Source organism: Antechinus flavipes, chromosome 4 (assembly GCF_016432865.1).
Source record: "Antechinus flavipes isolate AdamAnt ecotype Samford, QLD, Australia chromosome 4, AdamAnt_v2, whole genome shotgun sequence".
NCBI classification, from domain to species: domain Eukaryota; kingdom Metazoa; phylum Chordata; class Mammalia; order Dasyuromorphia; family Dasyuridae; genus Antechinus; species Antechinus flavipes.
This window is the reverse complement of record NC_067401.1, coordinates 1,891,889-1,918,464: the sequence shown is the minus strand read 5'-3', so window position 1 is coordinate 1,918,464 and position 26,576 is coordinate 1,891,889. Positions and strand designations below refer to the sequence as shown.

At 53.8% G+C, this 26,576-nt stretch overlaps 1 long non-coding RNA gene across 1 annotated transcript; it reads left to right on the top strand.

The window, feature by feature from the left end:
- Positions 1–6,937: 6,937 nt before the first annotated feature.
- On the top strand, positions 6,938–11,645 carry LOC127562542 (uncharacterized). Its single transcript, XR_007953696.1, has 3 exons — positions 6,938–7,397; positions 8,256–8,380; positions 10,325–11,645. It is a non-coding gene; the product is annotated as an uncharacterized LOC127562542 (long non-coding RNA).
- The last annotated feature ends 14,931 nt before the right edge of the window (positions 11,646–26,576 follow it).

Sequence of the window (26,576 nt, the reverse complement as noted above, 5' to 3'; positions counted from 1 at the left end):
CGCCTCATCCCCGACTGAGAGGAGAAAGGGGGCCCTCGAGGGCCCTGTCCAAGGTCCTCCCCAGCAGGCTGAGTTCTCAGGAGCCGCCGCGGCTTTTCCTCTCCCCTCTCCACCTTCTAGGCTCCCGGCACCTGGAGGAGCAGAAGGGCGGAGCAGGGGCAGGGGCCGGCTCCTTTCCCTTCACCCCTGTCCAGAGCCCGCCGTGGTCTCTCCCAGAAGCCCAGGGCCGGTCACCTGCGCCGGAGCCCCCCGTCCCGGGGCATCAATCTCAGCGGCAAGAAGCCAGCGGGTGCTTGTGGTGCAGCCTCAGGGGTTTCCTGGGAAAGGTTCTGAAGGCTCTGCTTCCAGGGGGGGGAAGCTCGGGCCATTCCCCCTCCCCCCCAGTGCCCTCCGGAGCCTGGTTCAGGGGCCTCGAGGCTCCACCTGCAGCTGCACCTGCAGCAACGCTTTAAGGGAAGCCCCTCCCCCAAGCCCTCGGCGGTTTCCCCTTCCCTCTTATCCCCGCCTCAGTCCCAAAGGAGCTGGATCTTCACCCGTTGGAAACTGAGGAAGAGGCTCCTTCCTGGGAGGGCAGTGAGAGGCTGGTCCCAAACGCCCTGCTTAAGAATGAGAGCGAAGAACGAGATCATAAATAAATCAGAGGAACATGGGATAGTTTCCCTCTCGCCCCTGGGGAGGAGGAAGGAGTTGGTGACCAAAGATGAGCTAGAGACCATCACTGATCACAAATAGAAAATGTTGGTTACATCCAATTAAAAAGTCTTTGTACAAACAGAACGAATGCAAACAAGATCAGAAGGGAAGCAACAAACTGGGAAAACATCTTCACAGTTAAAGGTTCTGATAAAGGCCTCATTTCCAAAATATAGAGAAAACTGACTCAAATTTATAAGAAATCAAACCATTCTCCAATGGATAAATGGTCAAAGGATATGAACAGACGATTCTCAGACGAAGAAATTGAAACTATTTCTAGCCATATGAAAATATGCTCCAAATCATTATTGATCAGAGAAATGCAAATTAAGACAGCTCTGAGATACCACTACACACCTGTCAGATTGGCTAAGATGACAGGAAAAAATAATGCAGAATGTTGGAGGGGATGCGGGAAAACTGGGGCACTGATACATTGTTGGTGGAGTTGTGAATACATCCAACCATTCTGGAGAGCAATCTGGAATTATGCCCAAAAAATTATCAAATTGTGCATACCCTTTGATCCAGCAGTGTTTCTACTGGGCTTATATCCCAAAGAGATACTAAAGAAGGGAAAGGGACCTGTATGTGCCAAAATGTTTGTGGCCGCCCTGTTTGTAGTGGCTACAAGCTGGAAACTGAGTGGCTGCTGCTGCCGCTCCCCGTCCGGGGCTCTCCCTTCCAGCTCTTCCAGGACCTTCTGGCCTAATTGGGCCGGGCCGGGCCACAGAACCGGGCCAAGTCCCGGTGGGCGTGAGGGACACCCTTGCCTTCCTCTGGCTCCCCCCGTAGCCCCCTGGGAGGCAGTCGGACCCACACTCTTCCGGGGGCAGCCCCGCGGAGCTCAGACAGAGAGCTGCCCCTCCCTGACCTTCGGGGGACGGGTATTTGGGGGCTCTCTGGGACAGCCCCTGCGCCCCCAGTCCCGGGGAAGCCGGCCCGGCCCGATTCTGCGTTCCAGCGTTTGTGCTGGCCCGGCTTTCCCAGGCTGGTTCGCCCGGCACGAGTGGGTGCTGGCTGGGGAAGGAGGGACTTGGGGTTTGTGAGGAAGTTCCTCTTGGGCAGGGCCGCGGGGGCCGTGAGGAGCCCGAATGTTGCTTCTCCATGCCGAGGATGGGGGGCCCGGAGGCGGGGGGAGCTTGCTCCGAGGGGGGCTGATCCCCCTCAGGGACCCCCGGTCCTCGTGACTCCCGGCTTGGGCTGCGGGGTACCCGCGGGCCGCCAGCCTCCGATTCCTGAGAATCCCGCCCCCGCTGGCTCCCGGGCGCCTCTCCCAGCGCCGCCCTCCCCCAGAGCGCGGTTATGGCGGGAGGGCCTGGTGGGGGGAGGGGGCCACTTTCGTGCTCTTTCCTCTGCCGAAGTTGGTGGGAGAAACCTGATCCGCCACTTCCTGCAGTGAGGAGAGCGGGGGCGAGGGGCGGGCGGCCCCAGGATCCCCTTCCTCCAGATGCTCACAATTGGGTCAGCCCGGGCTAAGGGCTCTGGGGCTTCTGAGCACCGGGGCGCCCCCTCAGGGCTTCTGGGCCGCCATGGTGTGGGGGGTACTGCCTCACGGGGGGTCCCCAAACTGGAGAAGGGGTCACTTCTGCAGCCGGGGAGGCTGGGAGCAGGGGAGCCAGGGCCCAGGTAACAACTCCCTTATTCGGCCATTTGGCCGCTGGTTCTGGGACACATTAATTGCACACTAAGCACCCTGCGCCGAGGGCCAGGGACTGACCACAGCTTCCCTTAGGCCGCAGGAAATCAGCGCCTCACTGGGGAAGTTACCCTGCCAGGGGGCCGCTGCCCAGCTTCCCTATGGGGTCTGCCCGGGGGCACTCTGCTCTGGGGCTCCAGTTCTCAAATCAGGGTCTGGCGGCCGGGACCCTCTGATGGGTCTGGGGGCCGGGACCCTCTGATGGGTCTGGGGGGGCTGAGACCCTCTGATGGGCCTGGGGGCCCCTGTGGGCGAGGAACTGGGCGACGCAGGAGCTGTTTGTTCCTGGTAAACATGGGTGGGTTTCATGGACGGTCTCCCGTCTCCTGTTGCTTCCTTTCACTGCTATTTGGAGTCATTTTTCTCGAGGCACTTGGTGCCTTAGTAAGGAAGTCCCAGATGATAAAGTGAAAGAAACGGGGCCCTTCTGATCACTTCTGGAGTCTCACGGCGGCCCCTGCAGCCTCTCAGCTGAACCCGGGCCCTCCAGCTCCAGTGCGGTGCTTGATTGTGCCTTAGTTCTCAAGGACAATAATGTCAGAGACTTTCTAGACTGTGGGCCGGGATCGGACAGGGCCGGATGGCCCGAGGGGCGGGACTTTCTTCTCCGTCCCTGGACACCGGGACCGACCGATCTGCCGGCCTGTCTGACTGAAGGCGCAAAGGGCTACTGGGCATCAGGCTTGAGGGGCTTCGAACCTCTGCCTCGTGTCCCACCTTCCGCTAGAGAATCTGGTCTCTGTCATGGCGGCCCAAGTTCGTGACCCAGAGGGCAGCCGTGGGGCCGCCCCCTCCAGCCAGTGGTCAGCGCCCTCCCACGCCGTGTCCCCCGGGACATGCTTCCTGAGGAAAGGGGCTGCCCGGCTTTGTGTGGCCCGTGATTGTCCACGTGAAAAGTCTCTGTCCGGGTACTTGCGTTCTAAAGGGGACGATGTAGCCGTCTGTCTGTCCGTCTGTGTATGTAACATTCAGGGATGACCCCCCTTCCCCTCCTTTCTCCCGGTCCCTGTGGGGAAAGCCGTTGGGAAGCTCCCCCTTCCAGCCAGGCCGTGTGGGAAGTCCCTTCTCCGCAGACATCGTTCCCACAGCCAGTTCCGGAGCCATTTAGCGTGGGTGAGTTTCCCACAAACCACCGGACGCCACAGCTAGGCCCTTGTCTCCCCCCTCGGCCATTTTGGAGCCTGGAGGGACCTGGGGGTGAGTCAGCTGGAATATTCCAGCCTTGGCTACACTCTGTGGGCGCCCCCGAGGCCGAAGTGGAAACAGCTGCGTGAGTTGGGAGGCTCCTCCTGGTTTGTGGGACGGAGGCTCCCACTGGGCGGGCCCAAGGACCGGAGACCGCCATCGGGGGGCTCGCTTCTGGCCCCGCCGTGGTTGCTCTGGTCCCATGGACCCCAAGATCTGCAGCGAGGCTTTCCCAGGGCCCTGTGGGAATTTTCTCATGTGGCGCCAGCTGCCGGCGCTCAGCATCAGAATGAGATTGCCGAGAGGCGGGCGGCGAGCCACGGCCCCCGGCCTTGGCAGGGGCGCTCCCCATCCCCGAGCTCTCCTCCGGATTCTACAGTGGCCAAAGCCCCAGTCCGGGAACCACTGTGAGAACCCTCGGGTCCCTCCCAGCTTCCCGGGGGGCCCCTCCCAGCTCCCGGGGGCCCCCCAGAAGGCTGCCCCTGCACCCCCAGACCTGCACCGTGCAGGACTGGCTGCTGCTGGGTATCTGTGATTCATTCCTTTGGAGCTGCTCCTAGGGAGCCCTTCTGGGGACCAGGATGGGCGGCGGAGCTGGAAAGGACGGCAGGAGACTGCCCAGGGCTCTCTGAGTGAGAGGCTGAGACCCTGAGGCTCCCCCCCCCCCACAGCCAATTAGTCTTCTGGGAGGCAGATGGCAGCTCTCACACCTCAGTGTGAACTCTGTGGTCGGAACGCTTTCACTTGACTAAGCAGGGAGTGCAGGCCATTTATGTGTGTGTGTGTGTGTGTGTGTGTGTGTGTGTGTGTGTGTATAATATATATATATATATATATATATATATATATATATATATGCATATAGACATATGCATGGGTAACTTTTCAGCATTAACAATTGCAAATCCTTTTGTTCCAACTTTTCCCTCCTTCCCCCCCCACTCCCTCCCCCAGATGGCAGGTTGACCAATACATGTTAAATATGTTAAAGTGTAAGTTAAATACTATATATGTTTACATATTTATACAGTTATTTTGCTGCACAAGAAAAGTTAGACTTAGAAATGAGGTAAAATTAACCTGAGAAGGAAAACAAAAATGCAGGCGGACAAAAATAGAGGCATTGGGAATTCTATGTGCTGGTTCCTAGTCGTCTCCCAGAGTTCTCTCCCTGGGTGTCACTGGTTCAGTTCCTTCCTGCTCTATTGGAACTGATTTGGTTCATCTCATTGCTGGAGAGCCACGTCCATCAGAATTGATCCTCATACAGTATTTTTTTAATAACTTTATATTGACAGAACCCATGCCAGGGTAATTTTTTACAGCATTATCCCTTGCATTCGCTTCTGTTCCGATTTTTCCCCTCCCTCCCTCCACCCCCTCCCCCAGATGGCAAGTAGTCCTATATGTTAAATAGGTTACAATATATCCTAGATACAATATATGTGTGCAGAACCGAACAGTTCTCTCATTGCACAGGGAGAATTGGATTCAGAAGGTAGAAATAACCCGGGAAGAAAAACAAAAATGCAAGCAGTTTATATTCATTTCCCAGTGTTCTTTCTCTGGGTGTAGCTGCTTCTGTCCATTTTTGATCAATTAAAGCTCTCTTTATCGAAGAGATCCACTTCTATCAGATACATCCTCAGACTGTATCGTTGTTGAGGTATATAATGATCTCCTGGCCCTGCTCCCGTCCCTCAGCATCAGTCCCTGGGAGTCTCTCCGGCCTCTCTGAAATCCTCCTTTTGGCCGTTTCTCTCCTTCGCTCTCCATCCGTCACTTACCTTTCCGGGGGCGGCGCAGGGTGGAGGAAGGCCTGCTGAGAGGGAGCTCAGGGGAGGCCCGGATTCCGGTCCTGCCCGAGGGGAGCGAGGCTCCCTAAGACCCTCTGACTACATGATTATTTGGTGACTCTGGCCCTTAGGCTGCCTTCCGGGGACGGCCGCCCTCCTGCCGGTCGGAGGTTTCTAGAATGATCCAAGGGGTCGGGGTAAATGTGGAGCAGCCGGCGCCCGGGAAATAGAGCGGGCACAAACTTCGGGGCTTATTGTTCTCAAGCCCAGACAAGAAACCAGGCCCTGCTGTGCCCCGGGGCCGTTCTGAAGGGCCAGCGCTCATGCTGAAAGGTGAAGGGCAGCGGGCTCGGGCACCCCCTGCCCGGAGGGCAGCAGAGTGGGCACAGAGCTGGGAGGAGGGCGCCCTGGGCCGCTGGCTGGCTGTGTGACTCCGGGCTCTGTGACTCGGGGCCATGTGACTCTGGCTGCCCACGCCACCCTTTCGAGGCTGTTTTCTCACTTTCAAAATGAGAAGAAGACCACAACATGGCGGAGTTCCTGGCGAGGAGGTCCGAGGCCCTGCCCCCGATCTGAGGAGCCTGTGGGGCCCTGGGTGAGTCACTCCCCCCGTAACTCGGGGCCACCGACAGCCGGACCGGGAGGGGAAGCCGCAGCGCGCGTGGGCGGAAGAGACGACGTCCGTCCACCCGGCTCTGCCCCCCCACCCCCCACCCCCCAAGCAGGATGACTGCGACTTGCTGACCACTCAGTCCTGTTCTCTGGTGGCGCTTTCTGGTCCCAGGGCCTCTTGCCCCCTTTCTCCCCAGAGCGGATTCTCCTGTTGTTCCGACTGTTCCTTACAAAAGAGAGAAGGGCCCATTACACACGGAAATGGGTGTCGGTTTGGGGTCTGTGGTCAGTGCTCCCCCCTTTGGGACTGTGATGACTGACCCCTGCAATCGCCGGGACAAGAATGGAGAAGGGGGGAAGGGGAGGGGGAAGGGAGCAGGCATTCTGGGGAGCCTCCAGGGGACGCCTTAAGCAAGGGCTGGGGAACCGCTCCCTAACGTGGCGGGGGCCCCTTGCCCTTGGGACAGTGCCCAGACTGGACGGGGAGGGCGCTGCCCGGGAGCTTGCTCAGAGGTCGGCCAAGGGCTTGCCAAGGTGTCTGGTGGCAAGGGCGGACAGGCGTGGGCCGGCCCGGGAAGTCGGGACCCCCCGTCGGGCAGTGACTCCAATAAAGGCGCGATGATGCTCAGGTGGCAGAGGGAGCCAACACACTGGGGGCACGGTCAGGGTCCGAGCCGTCTGCAAGGCCCAAAGCCACGGCTTCCCCCCAAGGCCACGAAAGGTAATAGGAGTAATGAGTTTTGGACTCTGGGCAAGAAGTCAACGGTACCAGTCTGAGATGGGAGAGAAAAAGACCTGGGGGTTTTAGGGGACCCCAAGCCGAGCCCGAGCTGACAGTGTAGCCCGTGGACGAGGTCCTTCTCTGGTTGGACTCTCGGGCGGCCCAGCGGGGGGAGCTGATCTCCGGCCCCGGCTGCCCCATGTTCTTTCCCACACAGACTCTTGAGATCTCACTTTTAAATCTTCATTTGTCTCTCAGAAGAAAATGCTAAAAGTCGTGGGATCCTGCCCCGTGGCTGCTTGAATGTGGAGTCCACTTAAAGAAGGGAGCAGCAAACGCAAACAAAGGGAGGTGGGAGCCCAAATATTTACTGACTTCAGATGGGAGCAGCTGGGGGACCTCATCCCCCCCCCAGGGGCGGCCCAGCATTGCGGGGTCACCTCCCGGCTCCTTGGGCCCCGTTCTGCATCAGCAATGTCCAGGCCGTCCACCCCGGCTCCTGGCCGTGAGCCCGCCCCCCGCGAGCCCCAATGCGCGGCCTCCCTCGGGGAGCCAATGCTGGGAGCCGCCTGGAAATTAGCTCCTTTTGGGGCCAGAATCGAGGAATTCTCCCTGGCCTGTGCCGGATTAGGGACGAGGAGCTGAATCTGCCCCGCCCGACCCTCGCCCACCAACGCGGGGACCCGAGGTGAGGGGGGGCCCTTTCGGCCCGGGGGAGCCTTTTGCTTGGGGGTAGGTTGGGGAGGACGCCCTCTGTTGGCCCCGGGCTCCCTGTCCCGGACACACGTGTCTGTGCCCACTCTGAGCTTGGGCAGTTCTTTCTCGTGTCTCTGAGGCCTTCCCGGGGCACGATCCAAAGGCCCCTGTGAGGCTCCCGCTCCGTCTCCCACCGTGCTCTGGCCGCCCCTTCGCTCGGCCCGCTGCCCCGGGGGTGGTCGCTGCTCATCAGCTCCCACCAGATGGTGGCAAGCGCCCACTGCCCCTGCCGGATCTCTGCCAGTCCTTGGGGGCACTTGGGGGTTTGTCCGGCCCTGAGAAGGTGAGCGCCCCGAGGGCAGGCCCCTTGCCTTGGACTGCCAGCGCCGGGCACTCAGGGAGCACCGCCAGCGCCAGGCACTCGGGGAGCACCGCCAGCGCCGGGCACTCGGGGAGCACCGCACCCCGGATTGTTCATCTTTGGGGATCACCGTCAGTCTCAGTTTCCGTGATTGTGAGAGGAGCCCAGCTGAAGTCGGGGGCCTCGGCCTGTCTGAGCCTCAGTTTGCTCCCCCCAAAACAAGGGGTTTGGACTTGAGGATCTCTGGCTGAGACTCAGTAACCCACTCCAGAGCCCGTGGGCGGCAGAAGGCTGAGCCGCCTCCCCCCAGTCCGAGGGACACCCCAGGAGCCCCTGGGCTCTCTCTGACAGGCCGGCCTCCTCTCCAGACCTGGAGCTTCTGAGGTGCGGGGCCCGAGCCTCCCGGGGGCCATGAGCCCAGCTGTGGGCCCGCTGACCGGGGAGGGGGAGGGGAGTCTGCTCCCTCAGCCCCGACCTCTTCCTCTCCAGAAGGGAAATGGCGGCTGCCGTAGAGATTCGAACTCGGACCCAAGGATGAGGCTTTGGGAAGCCACGCACTGAGGGGATGGTCCACGGTCCCTCCACAGGCAGATCATGGATCATGGGAAAGGCTGGTAAGTGGCTGGGCTGGACAAGGAAGGGGCCCTCTGAGGGGCATCGGGATGGGGCCCCGGGCCCGGCTCTTAGAGCAACAAGCAGGACTTTGGGATGCACAGAAGTGACCAGAAACCGAGGGGCTGGTTTGTTTGTGGGGTGCTGATGCTGTCCTGGCTTGAACACAATACATGCACACACACTCACACACACTCACTCTCACACTCACTCACACACACACACTCTCACACACACACTCACACACACACACACTCTCACACTCACTCACATACACACACACTCACACACACACTCTCACACACACATACACACACACTCACTCTCACACTCACACACACACTCACACACACTCTCACACTCACACTCACACACACACTCTCACACACACACACTCTCACACTCACTCACATACACACACTCACATACACACACACACACGCACACACACTCACACACACACACTCACTCTCACACTCACTCACACACACTCTCACACACACATACACTCACACACACACTCTCACACACACACTCACACTCTCTCACACACACTCTCACACACACACTCACACACACACACTCACTCTCACACACACTCACTCTCACACTCACACACACACTCACACACACACTCACTCTCACACTCACTCACACACACTCTCACACACACATACACTCACACACACACTCTCACACACACACTCACACTCTCACACACACACTCACTCTCACACACACACTCTCACACACTCACACACACTCTCACACACACACTCACTCTCACACACACACTCTCACACACTCACACACACTCTCACACACACACTCACACTCACACACACACTCTCACATTCACACACACACTCACACACACTCACACACACACACTCACTCTCACACTCACTCACATACACACACACACTCACAATCCCCCCCACTCACACATATATACACAAACACTCACACACACACTCTCACACTCACTCACATACACACACACTCTCACACACACACACACTCACTCACATACACTCTCACACACACACTCTCACACACACACTCTCTCACACACACACTCACTCTCACACTCACTCACATACACACACTCAACTCACTCTCACACTCACTCACATACACACACACACTCACAATCCCCCCCACTCACACATATATACACATACACTCACACACACACTCACACTCACACACACACACTCTCACACTCACACTCACTCTCACACTCACTCACATACACACACACTCACTCACATACACACAAACACTCACACACACACTCTCACACACACACACTCTCACACACACTCTCACACATACACACACACACTCTCACTCACACACACACTCACATACACTCGGCTCAGCTTGGCTGTACAATGTGGGCTGCCAGCTGCCCATTTCAGAGCACGAACCTCTGGAGATCAGGCATTTCTTTCTTTCTTTTTTTTATTATAGCTTTTATTTACAAGTTCTATGCCTGGGTAATTTTTCAGCACTGACAGTTGCAAATGCTTTTGTTCCAACTTTTCTCCTCCTTCCCCCACCCCCTCCCCCAGATGGCTGCTTGACCAATACATGTTAAATGTGTTAAAGTATAAATTAAATACAATATAAGTCTACATGTCCATACAGTTATTTTGCTGCACAAAAAGAATCGGACTCTGAAATAGTGTCCAATTCGCCTGGGAAGGAATCCAAAATGCAGGCGGACAAAAACAGAGGGACGGGGAATTCGATGTAGTGGTTCCTAGTCACCTCCCAGAGTTCTTTCCCTGGGCGTAGCTGGTGCAGTTCATTCCTGCTCTATTGGAACTGACTTGGTTCATCTCATTATTGAAGAGCCACGTCCATCAGAATTGATCCTCATGTAGTCTTGTTGTTGTTGAAGTATATGATGATCTCCTGGTTCTGCTCACTTTCCTCAGCATCAGTTCCTGTCAGTCTCTCCGGCCTCTCTGAAATCCTCCTGCTGGTCGTTTCTTACAGAACAATAATATTCCATAACCTTCATATACCACAATTGATTCAGCCCTTCCCCCACTGATGGGCTCAGCTTCCAGTTTCTGGCCACTACAAAAAGCTGCCACAAACATTCGTGCACATGTGGGTCCCTTTCCCTTCTCTAAGAGATCAGAAGATTCATCTCTGTGCTAAGTAAACAATAAAAACAAGAAGACTTGGGAAGAGCCTCTGAGTCCGCTCATTCAACAATTCAATTCGGTCAGCACTTATTAAGCACCTGCTATATGCAGGGACACAAGTGGATGCATCTATGTCTTCGAGGAGCTTACAATCTATTGGAGTGAGACCAGAGGTGGCCAGGGCAGGGACCAGAAAGTCCATCCAAAGTCCCTGCTGGGGGTGGGGGGAGAATGCTAGATACTGGGGGAGACCTGGAGGAGTCCCTGAGGTGGGCTGGGTGGGGGAAGGAGGAGGGATGGCCTTCCAGTTTATCCCCTGAAATCCTGTCTCGGGTTCCTCCCCACACCCCCAGTCCTTTTCACTTGTTTGAGGGTGTATTCCCTGCCGGGACCAGCCCCAGGACTAGCTGTTCCTCCGGGGAATGCCCCACGGGACTAGCAGAGATTCCTGGTCATCCTTCCCTTGAGGAGCCCAGATTTAGGGCTGGGGGTTTAACCCCTTCACTTCCCAGAGGAGGAGGAGGCGTAGAAAGAAGCTGGGACTCGAGCTCCCAAGTAGCAAAACCAGCTCCTCTGCCCAGGCTCAGCGCCCGAGGACGGGGACGGAAGCAGTTGGTCCTGGGACTACTCACACCTTCGGGCGGCGACGACCTTCCATGTCTGTGCCCCAGGAAGCCTCGGGACGGAGGCGAGCTCGTGGCTTTCCTCACCAGCCCTGTGGGCAGCGGGCGGATGGCGGAGAACATGAGCCCCAAACTGTCGCTGCAGAATCTCCTTCACTGGCTGCAGTCCCGGATCTGCCGTTAGTGTGACTGTGGCACTTCCTCACCTTCTGGGGAGTGAAGGCCAGAGATTCCTCTTCTGTGAAGTGGGGGGGGTCACTCTGCCCCTTGTGGCGGTAGCTCTGGGACCCTGGGGAGTCCCCTCCCCTCTCCGGGATCAGCAGGACTCAGTGGCCTCCGAATCCCCTCCATCTCTCCACCCGTGAGCTTTTTTTATTAAAGTTTTTATTTTCAAAACATATGCATAGATCATTTGCAACACTGACCCCTGCAAAACCTTAGGCTCCAATTTTTCCCTCCCTTCTCCCCCCCCAATGACAAGTAGCCCCATATGGTTAAACATGTACAGTTCTTCTACAATATTTCCACAATCATCACGCTGCACGAGAAAAGTCAGATCCAAAAGGGAAAACATGAGAAAGAAGGAAAAAAGCAAGCAAACGACAGCAAAAGGAATGAGATGCTCTGGTGATCCCCACTCAGTCCCCACAGTCCTCCCTCTGGGTCGGACGGCTCCTCCATCACAAGACCGTTGGAGCCGTGGGCTGCATGCTGAAGAGAGAGCGTCCTGAATCTTCCCGGGAGGGGGTCCCTGGGAAATCAGCGGGGAGCACCCTATTGTCCCCCAGATTCAGACGCGTATCGGCAGACGCGGCTGTGTGGACAGTCACAGGACACGAGGGTCTGGCCCCTGAATGGAGACTTGACCACGGGGGGGAGGAAGTGACACTGATGGGGGCAGCTGTGAAAGGCCCCCCACGTCGGCCTCCATTCGTGCAGACGCAGCCATGGCAGAGCCTGGCAAAGGGAAGTCCGCTGTAGCTGCTGCTAACGGGCTCGCCCGCCCGGTTCCCCCTCACTGCCCATGGACTCCCAGGCCATAGAAGGGAGAGGGGCCTCTGGGTCCCTGGGCCCTCCGTGGTCACTCGGACCCTTTTCTATCTGCTTCTCCAACGCAAGAGAAGCCGAAGCTGAGGGTCTCCACGTGTTGGTCTCGGAACGAGACAATCTTCTAGTCGGGAGACCGCTGGCGGCCACGGACGTCCCCCTTCCCCGGGACCCGGCCGTTCCTGGGGGCGCCCCCGGCCTCCGACACCGGCAGCCTCCCCATGTGCAAGGAGCGCTACTGGCCCCTCGGGGGCCCTGGGAGGGGGAGCCGATGGCGCTGCCCAAGCCGGGCTCCGCTCCCGGGGCCGAGTGGGTGGGGCTGGCAGCGGCCGGATGGGGTCAGGGGCCCGTAGCCTCGTTCCCCAGAATCTCCCCCGGGAAGCCGCGAGCTCTCCGGCTTTGATGCGTTGTTTTCCTTTGGTGTAACTTCAGCTGGCGCCCGGCAGCCTCATTCCTCAGCTCAGGCGTCCAGAGAAGGCTCGGGCCCGGCCGGGGCGTGACTCATCCCTTCCATCTTCTAGCTCTCGGGGGAGCGAGCGGCCACTTCACACTCCTGGAAATTTCAACCTGGGCTTATTGAGGGGATCGAAGGGACCCACGTAGGGACTGGGGCTTCTCCCCTTAACGGATAAGCTCGTCCCCCTCGCCAGCTTTAAAGGCTCCCTGGGGTGGGGGGTGCTTAGTTCTGAAACAACTAGATCTGTGCAAACCTCCCCCTTTCTCCTCCTGAACCCCGGGTCATTGGCACAGGAGCAGAAACGGCGAGTCAGAAGGCGGCCAGAGGCCACCGGCGTCAACCCCCTCATCTGGGAGCTGAGGAAACGCATGGGCCGGGCCCGCGGTCACACAGGCAGCCATGTCAGGCTGAGACGTGAATCCGGGACCAGCTCAGAGCTCACCGCTTGCTGCCGCTTTGCGTTGGGTTCAGTGGGTGCCTAATAAAAGCTCGTAGCCTTTCCCATAGATGGACTTTTCCGTACTTCTCATCACCCTCATCAGTCCCGATTTTCCTCCCACGTTTCTGATCCACTTCCTTCCTCCTTCCCCTTCCCCATGACTCCCAGACAAGCTCTGCCCTCAGTCTTTGCATTGTCCCCCTCTCCCCGGGCTCTCTCAGCCCCCGATCTTTTCGTGGTTCCCTCCCCCACCCCCGCTCGCTGGGCTCTCTCAGCCCCCAATCTTTTTATGGTTTCTCTCTCCCCTCTCCCTCTCCCCCCACCCCCCTCACTGGGCTCTCTCAGCCCCCAATCTTTTCGTGGTTCCCTCCCCCACCCCCGCTCGCTGGGCTCTCTCAGCCACGGCACAGAGTGAGCAGAAGAAGCCAGCCTCCAGCTGCTCTGAGCTGCCACCCGAGCCCCGGGACCCTCTCTCCAAGGGGTTCCAGGATGTGCTCACTGGCACGTCCCCACTTACCTGCCCTGCGAAGGGCCGCGCTCCCGCCCCCACCTGCTCTCGGACTCCATGATCTCACCAGGCACTTCCCGGGACTTCACAACTTCTCCCTCCCAAGGTCTGTGGTTGTTTCTCCTCCCCTTCTCCTCCCCATCCCCCACCCCAATCACCAACTCGACCATTGCAGGTGAGGGATCTCTCCAAGGTGCTGACCCCGCCCCCAGCCCGGGCCTTCCAGCACCTGGGATCGCGTATTCCCCATCCTTGTACACTTCTGTCAAGCTCAAGACAGGGCTCCCCCAGAGGAGACGCTGGCACCTGCGTAAGCAGCCATGGCTCCCTGGGCTCAGACCTTAATCCCCTGAGCACAGATCCTCCTTGCCCGGTTCCACGTGCCGAGAGACTGTGGGTGCCAGAAGCAAACAGCGCCTAAAGAGAGACTCCATCACTTAGAGCAAGGGTGTGAAGCTCACATTTATGGATGAGTCAGTTTCTCATTTCTCCTACTGACTCATCCAATGTACGTCCATGAATGGAAGCACGGAGAATGCTGGGTAATATTCGAAAACTCTCCCGTAATGAGTGAGAAATAGCCTTCCTTAGGACACATCTGGCTTGGGAAGACCTACTAGACATCCTTACTATCAGACATTAAAATCATGCTGGAAAGAGTAAAAAAAAAAAATCATTTTTAATGTAAAAACACCCAGCGACTCTTATCCAGGAAGGACTTTGTTTTTAGTTCTGTTCCGTTTGTTAGTTCCTATGTATCTTTTCCTTGCTACGTCTGAGCATCTTGAAATTTGGACATCCCCATTTTCTTTCAGGCTGGCCACACTTTGGAGGGGACATTGTACTTCGTGGTCCTCTATAAGAAAGGGCCAATGAGAGCACATTCCCAGCTCGTTGTTATGATGATTAAATGGGGTTGAATATGTATAAAGTGTTTCACAAACTTTCAAATTCTATAAATGTGAATTTTTCTTGCCACCATAATTAGCTCATATTGCAGAAAAGCTCGGGGATCCCCATACTTGTTGGTGTTTCAGGGCACGCTGCAAACCCACAGATGGGGCTCCTAAGTCTTGTCCCTGTCCTAGTGTAAGATGCACCAATTGTAGCTGCATTACCTTGGATTGGTCCGCCTCCTGCCGCGTGAAGGGTTGTCAGGCGTCACTGTCCGTTTCAGCTTGGTGACATGGACCAGTGGGCGGTTTCTTCCCTCTTCTTCCAACTGAGAACACACCAAATGGGACACTTTCCTCCGTGGGACCCCATGGAATTCCCCTGAAGACTGGCTCATGAGTTAACAGTCTCGTGTGTTGGGTATTCAATGGGTACAAATACGCCGCAGCCAATTACTGCGGCAGAAATCTCTTGGTAAATCTACAGCTTTAGAGATGATGGAAAAGGCCTTGGAGATCATCTCACACACTCACCTAATTTTATAAATGATGAGCATGAGGTCTAGGGAGCTGAAGGGATTTACTCTGTGGAGGACACACATGGCAGAACAGGGACCCAAACACAGGTCTTTTGCATCCCACTTCAGCTAGAGAGCTTCCCTGGCTGGGACTGAGCAGCTTGGCACTTCTCCCCAAAAGGGCACTGCCTGTAGTTTGGGGGGATTTATCCCCAGTGAATTCTGGTGGGTCCCCGGTTGTCACAGGACTGTTCTCTGGTCATTCGTCAAGAACTTAGCCGGGCATTGACATTTAGAGGATTCCCTGATCACATGAAAATCTGACCACGGCCTTGTCTCTCATCGCCTGGGATTTCTTTGTGTCAAGCAGCAATGAGTGATAGATCAGACCCCGGGGTCTTTCAGCTCTTCCAAACCAGAGGAGTTGTCTGGGTCTCAGAACCCTGGGGCACCTTTGCATCTTTTAATATCTACTCCTCTCTTTGGCCAACAACTATCTCTATCCATTTTTTCACTTGACCATTCCTAAGGTGAAGCTCAATCTCACTGATGGAGGAGATGGATGGGAAAGGGATGGAGCAGAAGGGCTGTTGGGCTTAGGAGGGGCCTGCCCCCAACTGCTGCCCCTGACGAGTTCTGGTTCCCAGGAGCTATGTGAAAGCTGGCTAGCACTGCTCTTTGCAAGGGGTGCACGGCAGAAGTTATTTATCCACGTCCCCTCTTTTGCTCCAAATGGGGACCTAGCCTTTCTGTAGCCTTCTTGCTCTAATGTGAGGGAGAGCATTCCTCTCTGCCTCTGCTCTTCTTCCTCCTTCCCTGTTCCCAGATCTGAGTTGTCTCACATTTTTCTTAAGGTCACGCATCATTTTCTCTGAGATTCTAAAAATCTCCTGTCCTAAAGTGTAAAGGTCCCATTTTTGGTGTTCAATATCCCTGTCCTTGGGAGGGCAGGATAGGAGAAGGTGTTGGAACCACCTTAATAACATTCCCCATGTCACCAAGGCCTCCTTCACCTCCCGCTAGTGTCCTCATCACTCCATGCTGCCTACAGCATGGTCTCCAATCCTCTTAATGTCCTATTGTCCACCTCTGGCTATTCATCCATTCACTCATGTCCGTTCTATAATGTCATGCCCAGAAATGAACACAAGACTACAGTTACAACCTGACAAGGACAGGGAATAGGGACCATCAGCTCGTTGCTGGAATCAGTGCATCTTTATTGTGACCCAAGCTCTTTTTGACTGCCCTGTCCTTCTGGTGACTCACAGTGAGCTAGTCATCCACCAGAATCCCCAGACTTTTCCCAAAGGAACTATTGGGAAGCTAATCTTGCCATTTGACAATGGTTTAGCAGAAAGTAGGGAAGACGCCAGAGGATCTACTTGTCTGGTCCCAGTTCTAAGATAATTAACTAGGGTGTGAAAAAGATAGGAAGGTTGGAGGAAATAATGGAGTCGCCCTCCAGGCTATAGAAGAATTGGCTGGAGAAACTGGGGATGTCTGGCTGAGAGGAGGGAAAATTGAGGGGGTGAGTTGGGATGGATGATGGATATGGCATAATATCTGTTTTCAAATGTTTGAAGGGCTATCATGTGGCAGCATTGGATTTGTTCTGCCCGGTCCCAGAGGGCAAAGCCAGGAGCAATGCGAACACAGATGTGCAGAGTGCAGAGTGAGTGTAAGAAAGTATTCATCAGTTGAATCCCACTCAGACATGAATGGGAATTCCCTTTATACCTTTCTGACAGAAGTTACCTAGAGGGCTTCTAGTGATGAGAAATCCACTCCTAAGACTGACCATTTTGGATAGCTCTAATTGCAAGAAACTTTTCTGACTTGAAGCCTCAATTAGTCTCTTATTTAACTCTTTCTCCTGATTTCTATGGCTGATATCTCACACTTGTGCCACATGACAGACCCATGTTTTCCAACCTCAACTGGGCCTTCCTTGATACAATGCAATTCTGTTATTGCTTCCTTGTTCCCCATTTCAATCCTCACAAAAACTATCCCAAGCCTTCTCTTTTCTTCTTGTCTCCCACACTTCTTCCGCCTTGGCTGATGACTTTTTCATCCCTGAAAAAATAGAGATCACTGGATGTTAATTCCCCCTTCTCCCATGAACTAGTCATTCTGACCTCTTGATATGATCTTCCATTCCTTCCTCCTCCTCATTATCTGACAAGGAGCTGACCTTACTTTTTTTGCCAAGGTCAAGATTTCTACATGCGCACTCAATCCTGTTTTGCAACTTTTGCCTTCTTGCCAGCAGAATGCACCCATAACACCCCTCCCTTCTTCCCATCTTTCCTCCCATTTTCCTTTCCTCCTCCTCCCTCTCTCTCTCATATCTTAAACATCTCCTTACCAACTGGTTCCTTTTCAACTATTTTCAAACATTCCCAAATATCTTCCATCCTCAAAACAAAAAGCAAATCCCAGCCCTTGATTTGACTCTTTCTTCCCTTCCTCAGCCAAATTCATAATTGTCCATTTGTGGACTTGTGACTACACTTTCCCCTGTTTTTCTCAGCCCTTTGCAGTCTTATCTTCTGAGTACATCATTCAACAGAAATGACTTTTTTCATTAATGGTCTAATTGCATTTTCTAACTCCATATCCATCTCAGTCCCCTATGCAGCATTTGGCCCTGCTGATTACTTTTCCCCAGATACTTTCTTCCCCAGATAATGTTCATTCCCAATTCTCTTATTCATCTGACTTTTCCTTCTTAGTCTCATTTCTGGTTCGTCATTTATGTTATGCTCCCTAACTGTGGACCACGGAGCCCCAAAACTCTGTTCTAGATCCTCTTCTTTTCCTACACAGTCTCAGTGATGTCATCAATTCCCACAGGTTTACCTATCATTTCTATACCAACTACATCACAACTAGGCAATATAATTTGTCCATAATCATCGAACAATTCTGGGTATTAGGGTTTCCCCTCTAAGGCCTTATGTTATTAATTCTCACAGTTGATACCACAAAAAAGCACATTTTATGCATTTTTAACCTCAGTAAATGTCTTTTCTCTGTGTGCTGCTTTCTTAGAATTCCTTTCACAACTCTTCTTGTTTCTGCCTCCTTTTGATTAGTAAAGTCATTCATGTTAAAAGGAAACAACAAATGAAATTCTACTGTTCTATAAGAAATGATGAGTAATTGTGCAGAGTAACAGCAACATTGTGTAATGATCAACTTTGATAGATTTAGCTCATCCTCAATACAGTGATCCAAGACGATTCCAATAGACTTGTGAAGGAAAATTCCAACCACATCCAGAAAAAGAACTATGGAGGCTGAATGCAGACGGAAGAGCACTATTTTTACTTTTTTTGTTTTGTTTTTTGCTACCTTGGGGAGCGAAGGGAGGGAAGAAGGAAAATGTGGAACTTAAAATCTTAGAAAAATGAATGTTGAAAACCATCTTTGCGTATAATTGGGAAAAAATACTATTAAGTAGAATAAAGAGAACTTCCTTACACAGAGTTCAGATTTTCAAATCTCTGTGGGCTAGTTAGTGCCATTTGGAGAGGCGTCCGTCTCTTGAGTGCACCTGCACACGCAGCCCTCCATCATTCCTGCCCCAAAGATATTTTTTTATGGAGCTGTTGGTCAGTTTCAGGGACCTGCTAGCTCATGCATATGGGCAGCATGGAGTGCTGAGGACACTAGCGGGAGGTGAAGGAAGCCTTGGTGACATGGGGAATGTTATTAATGTGCTTCCAACAGCCTCTTCTCCTATCCTGGAAATCCACATGTTTTCTCAAGAACTGCTTATTTCTGAGTCTAGCTTTCCTGGCTGCCCTCAAAGATTGATCATTTACCCCTGAGTTCAGTTTCTGCTTATTCTTTTCTAGGAAACATGTAATAAGTGTCGGTGGTCCCTGCTGCCGTTTTTCAGTCATGACCACTTGTATCAGCCATAGTCGGACACGTTTAACTTATCTCTAACATAATGATGTCATTTTGGCTCTCTTTGAGAATGAAGGACAACAACCAACCCGTTAGCGATACAATTTTTAGGAATTGCGAGTTGCTCCAATGGGGCTCAGGCCCTCCTGCCAGTTTGCAGAGGTGGGGTTTGTTGCTGGCTTCCTGGGATGCCTCCCATCCAAAGAGCAGGTGCTCCTTGTCTGTCCTTGAGGAAAGATGGAAGGAATTGGGAGAATTAGCCTGGAGAAGGCTCAGGAAGGCAGCTCAGGTGAGTTCAGGGTTTCTAGAGCTGTCACCTGGAGGAGGTGTTATAGCCCACTTTGACTGGCCAGGGGGGCAGGGCTGGGAACAGCCAATGGTTTAGATTTGTAAAATCACCCTAACAATGAGAGCTAGAATGGCTTGGGCTGCTTCAGGAGGTGGTGACTTTCCCCTTCCGGGGGGTTGCAAGTTAAGGCGTCTGATCCCTCCCTGGGGATGCTGGAGTCTCTTCCTGTTCAGTTAAAGGTTGGACTCAGTGACTGCTTCTGGACCCCACTTTTTCCTCCCCGTGGGGAGGGGCTCCATGTCAGGGTATTGGGTTTCCCAGAGGGCAGTTGGCCAGCAGGAAAGCTCGGTTTCTCTGGGAGGCCATGGCCAAGCTGATGATCTCCCAGAAAGCAAAGTTACAGAAAGATTTTCCTGGGAGCCACCGATTGGTGCTGTCCCTTGAGTAAGACCACAGGCAGCTGGCATGGAAGGGAAGTGAAGGCCGGCCCTCTTGCCCATGAGCACTGACCGCCTGGTGGGATGGGTGAAGCGCCCGTGGATGCCCATCGTAGTGATAGAAGGAGAGCCCGGGTTCCGTGAGTTCTGAGGAGGCCGGAGCCGAGGATGAGGATGCAGGATGGTGTTTCAGAGGAAGAGGCCCCGGGATGGGCTTCACATGGAGGCTGGGGGAGCTGGGAAGAGCAACGAGGGGAGGTTCGTGCGGGACGCGGCCCCCTCCGTGTTCTCTCCTCGGCCGTGGCTGTTCCCAGCCCCCGGAGAACACTTGGGTGCCACATGTGGGCTGGGAGCCTCCTCCGAACCTTCAGGCCAGGCCTGGCCTTCCAGTAACAGCCACGTCTCCTTTCTCCAAGGCCTTTCCTGGATCCTCTCAGAAGGGCTTAATGGGCCCCCTCCCCCGCCGAGCCGTGATTCATCTAATCTCCAAGGCTTTTCACACACATCTGGGGAACATCTGTGAGGCTCTCGGATCAAAGAGGCTCCTGCAGCACAGCTGGCAAGGGACGGGCCGAGGAGGACGGAGCAACGCTCGGAAAGCCGGCCCCAGGGCTCCTGGCCCGGGTGTCCCACGGGCACCGTCCTTGCGGGGCAGCCCCGTGCCAGCTCGTCCAGAAACCCAACCCGGGAGGGCAGAGGCCCCAGGACGGGTCAGGGCCGCACTCGCTGAAGTGGAGGCTGCCGAGCGCTGAGGATGGCCCAGGCCCGGGGAAGAGTGAGGGGCTCCGGGCAGAACCGGACCCGGTTCCGGAGGGGATCAGCATCTCTGCTTGCTGGGAACGTTTGTCACAAGGGCTTTGTTCGGGATGGGGGGGACACTGAAGGGAGAGAAATTATATAATAAATGCTTGTTAACTTGAAAATTATACTTAAAGACTGCCAAAGCTGCCCCAGGGCTCTCTGCCCCGTCCTGGGACCCCTCTGTCCTCTTTCTCTCTCTCTCTTCCTTGCTTCCTGTCTTTCCTCTTAAAACCCATTACCAAATACTCAAGAGAGCCCTGCAGCTGTGCTCATCAGTGCCGAGCTGAAACTTGGAGGCTGTTGAGTAACCCCGTGTGGCCGTCTCTCAGATCCCCCGTGTCAAGGGCCATCAGCTCCCCCCTCCTTGCACTCTGAGGGAGGGTGGGGGCGGCCTGGTGTTATCTGGAGTTTGGAATCCCCTGCTGTTTGTCTGGTGTTAGGCCGACTCAACCAAACTGGGGCAGTTCAATTTAATTCCACAATTACTTCGAGGTGCCCACTCCGGGCCAGCCAGGAACTGTGCTCAGCCCGGGGCTGCCAACATATGGAGGGAGCAGCCCTGCCGGCAGGAGCTCCCATCTGCCCAGGGCTTTAGGGCCCACAGAGAGTGAATGAAAGGTGGCGTGCTCGAGGAAAGGGCACCAAGCAGCCAAAGCCTCACGATTCTGTGGGAGTTGGCACCTGAGCCAAGGCTTTGAAGATGCTGAGGGAGCGGGGGGTGGGGGGGATACACCAGGCTCAGGTTTAATACGGGAGCAAAGGAGAGAGTATGTTTTCCTTTTGTAACCCAACTTGCCCTGAAGAAGACTGAGGGAAGGGGGCGTCTCCCCTTTGCTGGTGTCTTTTCAGCATCAGGCACAGACACACAGTAGGTGCTTCATGCCTTCCCATTGAGTGACTGGTTGGTAGGAGACTGGGGTGTCTCCTTTTCATTTTTATAGCCTCATCTGCTGCTCACAACCTGCGGGATCTTGGGTACGGTTCTTAACTTTTCAAGGCCTTAGTCCCTCACCTGTAAAAGAAGGGGTAGATCGGGGGCTGCGAGGGCCCTTTCCGGTCCCGTGTTCTCCCCCTCCGGTGTGCCCGGTACAGGGGAGGCATTGGCCGAGTGCCAGTTGACGGATCGTTTGAGTGATGTTCTCGTCAGACTCCTGGCACTCAGAAATGGTTGGGTTTGGATGGCGGAGAGTGACCAGATTGGAAGGGCCGTGAGCTGAGCTGACAGCTCCCCCCTCTAACCGATGGGGAAACTGAGGCTCCGGGAGGGAGATGTGGCTGTTACCGTTCAGCTTCTCAGTCTTCGTGTCCTTACACAATAAGGAGGGGCAGCCGAAATGCCTCAGAGCTGATAACACACGGCCCATCACAGCTGCCTCCCCTTGACAGTTGGAACCCACATCGGCCTGGAGTCTGGCCTCAAGGCTCCCCCCATCGGCTTCCAAGAAGGAGCTGAACTTTTGCTTTACTGGCAGACTCAGAGTTCCGCTGAGACTTTTCAGTCCAAGTTAGCAGAGAAACAAACAGTCTCCAGGCCTGACTTCACCCGGGGTCCAGCTGTCCGTTGTTCAGGGGCTGCCCAGGCAGCCCTCCCCAGAAAATGGCCTCATTCTGAGCAATCCGGTCTGCATGTCCACATCTCTATTCTTGCTCCCCTCTCCTTTTTCTTGCCTCAGGTTATTCCTTTCTTCCTCTCTCCCTCCCTCCCTCCCTCCTTCCCTTCCTCTCTCCTTCCCTCCCTCCCTCCCTCCCTCCCTCCCTCCCTCCCTCCCTCCCTTCCTTCCTTCCTTCCTTCCTTCCTTCCTTCCTTCCTTCCTTCCTTCCTTCCTTCCTCACTCCCTTCCTTCCTTCCTTCCTTCCTCACTCCCTTCCTTCCTTCTTTCCTTCCTTCCTTTCTCCCTTCCTTTCTTCCTTCCTTCCTTCCTTCTTTCCTTCCTTCCTTCCTTCCTTCCTTCCTTCCTTCCTTCCTTCCTTCCTCCCTTCCTGTACCAAGCTGAGAACAGTTTATTTTATTGGGATCCAAAGTTCCTTCCCCACAAGCTTCTCTCCAGCTGCCATCGACCAACAGCAGGAACACATATGGCGGCTATCTTGGACCCATCAATCCTCCTTTTCTGAATTCAGAGGAGACAGCTTGGGGCTTAATAAGTGTCCTAGGGAAAGAAAGAGGACCATTAAGTTAAGCCAGCTGCTTTAATCCTTGGGTGGGTCTGGGAGCCTCATGATGTGGGCTGATGCTCCAACGTGCAGCAGGTCACGCGCCCAAGCCGTCCTATCTTCCGTGGCCCTTCTCCAAGCCCTCTGGGGAGCCCCCCCCCATCTCCCCAGGATGCGCTTCCTCCAGCTGGCCAGCATACCACAGCCCCCAAGGACTGGGAGCCATCAGGCCTTTCTCCTCCTCAGCTCATCAGCAGCCGCCTCCTGCGCCGCTCCCGGGGAGCCCTGGGGATCTTCCCCCATCGGTCTCGTGCTGTCTCATGCTGCCAGGGGCATCGTCTTTGCTTTTCTGCTCATCTGCTACTTAAATACCGGGGAAGGGGGATTCCACCACTTGCGGGCCCATCCGGAGGAATTTGGCACCAAACAAGAACCTTGGGATCACTGAAAGCATGGAGGGAGCTCCTAAGTAAACCTGCCCCAGGGCCTTCCTCCTGTTAAATCCCAGTTCGTTGCCCATCGCAGTCTCTGTCTCAGACGTACTCGGGGACCAACTGTGTGTCCTCCTGTACAAGAACATAAGAGGGATTCTCCCTCCACCGGCTTTTCCTGCCCGGGGGGTCATTAAGTACTTATGCACTTTGCTGCAGAAAGCTTGAGCACTTCTGGGCCCTTGGTCAGTCAGCCCAAGGCCATCCCCAAGCAGCAGCACCCGGGGCTCTCCCCAGAGTCCGTGGCCTTCCCGGTGCTGCGCTGTGAGAGCCAAACCATGGCCTTGCTTAGTCCATTACAGCACCTACTAAGTGCCCGGCGCAGGGAGGAGGCATGGAGGAGGGTCTGGGAGAAGGAAGGATGGAGGATCCAGGCCCTTCCGCCCAATGGGGTTCTGGGAGGTACTCCCCTGTGTGAGAAGGGGGCGCTAGGGAACAAGGGAGAAGGCACGGGCAGGGTGATGGGGTCCCTTCTCGCTTGGTCAGTTAGAATTCCGTGACCTTTGAGAGAAGAGGGGGCTGATGCTTAGTGGTGAAGAAGGGTCCTAAGGGAGAAACCCTCCTGAAGAAAGAGTGTGGGGTCCCAGCTGGGCCCTGGGGGGTCGGGGGAGTGTAGGGGGGCAAGCCAAAGATGCCCTTGAAGGTTCGGGGGTGCGGGAGGACTGGAAGGAGGGCTCGGCAACGTTTCTGGCAGCACGTCACAGTGGCCCCCCCGGGGATGGCCCGCGTGTGTAGATGCTGGGCTGTGAAGATGCAAGATTGGAGGCGCTCCCGACAACATCCTGCTCAGGGTTTGCGTTTTACAGGCCAGGGTTGAAAGTGGGAGGGAAAATGCATTGTCCAAGGTCTCGCAAGTAAAAGTGGAGCCGAGATTTGAACCCAGACCCTCAGGTTGGGTGATTCCCATTGCAGCTGGCAGCATCTCAGTTTCTTTATCCATAAAACTGTCCTTGCTAGATAAAAGGGTTCCCTTTCACACGAACACTAATAAAGCAACAATAAAAATGATGAAGAGAATTCATATCAAATGTCATGTATGTCAGAGGCTAGATTTGAACCCAGGACAGGTACGAGCTGGGGTTAGGGAAGAAGTACTTTGTATCTTGAATGGATGGACTCATATAGAAACATCTGTGGACCAGAGTTAGGAAGCTCGACGGGGAATATGTGTGTGAATGCTCAGAGAAAGAAGAATGCTACACAATATTTGATAGCCTCGAAACCAAGGAAAACATGCTTTGATATTTGGTGCTTTCAACACAAAAGTAAGAACAGTCGGTTCCTTCTCTGGGTCTCTGGGTCTTTTTGTCTGTCCACGATCTTTTCTCCCTCATTTATGGAAATACAGTTTGGTGTTGGAAGATGAAAGAAGCCAGTGGTTTGTAGATTTTCCAGAAGCCCATGTGTGTACATCCTGAAAGCTTTTCTCAACGAGTGACTCAGAAGGAGCTGGACGTGGAACACACACACACACACACACACACACACACATACACACACACACACACATACACCCCTCCCCCCAGATGTTTGGCTGTCTCTTCAAAGGCCGGAACAGCCGGTCATCAATGTGGGATCCGTGGCAGTCCCCAAATCAGAAGCAAGGGCGAGGATGGGAAGGCGAGGGAGCAGAGAAGCGCTGACTCTGCAAATGGGCACATGCAACTGCGTCCCCTCCGATTCTCACCAGTTCCCAGGGAGTTTTGGCCAGGGCAGAGCGGTTACCAAAACAAGGACGGCCGAAGGGCCCCACAAACTCTCAGCCAACGAGCGCTCGGTCTCTTGGCCAAGCGGAGTCATGGCGGCCAAGGGCAACACCAGCGCTCGTTTGCACAAACCTACAGAGGCCAAGGATGGAGAATCACAAGTCTCACAAAACAGTAAAGAACAATGCAGAGAAAGCAAGTCTATAGGAGGCCTGGCATGAGTCCCCCAGCTCCCCAAATCTTTATAGACAGGCCGGGAAGAGGATGACCGAGAAACCCCCAAAGAACCAAATATGTGAATTTCCGGAGCATGTGGGACCCCCATGTCTGGACACTCATCCCATAGTCCAGAGAGAAAGGGGCAGTGGCAGATGGAAAAATAAAAATAGGAAGAATAGCTGACCTAACTAGAACCAGACAGTAGAAATCCATGCTGGTTTAAAAAATTCATTATTTTAACATTTTTTCTTCTTAAATTTTGAGTTCCAAATATTCTCTTTCTCCCTCCCATCTCTCTCCCACCCACTGGGAAGACAAGCAATATGGTATTAATTAGACATGCGAAGTCATGCAAAACACATTTCCATATTAGCCATATTGCAAAAAGCAAATAAAGCAGAAAAAAGTGAGAAAGCTTCCATTTTCACTCGGTTGATCGGTTTTCTCTCTGGAGATAGGTAGCATTTTTCTACGATGAGTCTTTTGGAATCATCTTTGATGACTGAATTGATCAGAGTCGCCAAAGTTTCACAACTGATCGTCATGACAACATTGCTGTTATTACAATGCACAATCTCCTGATTCTTCTCACTTCACTTTGCTTCAGTTCATGCAGGTCTCGCCATGTGCTTTTGGAACCATCCACTTGTCGCTTCTCACACAACAGTACTATCCCCTCACAATCACATGCGACAATACACATTTTGCACAGCCATTTCCCAATTTCCTCAATTTCCAGTTCTCTGATGCCACAAAGAGGTGCTACGAGTATTTTTGTACATAGAGATCATTTTCCTTCTTTTATTCTGTGGGATACCGATGGGACAGTGGAATAGCGATGGTGCTGGGTTTTCAAAGGGTGTGCACAACTTTATAGTTCATAGTTCCAAATTCTCTTCCAGAATGGTTGGAGCAGGTCACTACTCCACCAGCAAGTCACTCGAGTACTTATTTCCTGTGATCCCCTCCAACATTTGTTATTGATCCCCTCTAGCATTTGCTATTTCTAATAGGTGTAAGATGGTATCTCAGCACTGTTTTAATTGGCATTTTTCTAATCAATAATGACTTAGAATATTTTTATATGACTCTAGATAGCTTTGGTTTCTTCTTCTGAAAACTGCCTGTTTGTATTCTTTGACCATTTCTCAACTGAGAAATGACTCATTTATTTTTATTTATATTGATTTGATGTATTTGACAAATGAGGCCTTTATCAGAGAAACTTACTGTAAAAAATTTTGATATGGCTTTATGATCTGTGGTACTTAAAAAAATAAAATTAATTTCTCTGATTATTTCTTTTAATTAGTTTTTTTGGCTGTTCCTTTGTTTGAGATAATAATTATTACCCTTGCCTGTTGTTGTTATTACTTCAGCTGAAGTGCATTTGATTCTGTTTCAATTCCTTATTTTAACTCTGTGTATCTTTATGTTTCACATATGTCTCTTGTACACTGCATATTGTTGGATTCTGATTTCTAATTCATCCTGCTTCAATTTTATGAGTGAGCTCATCCCATTAACATTCAT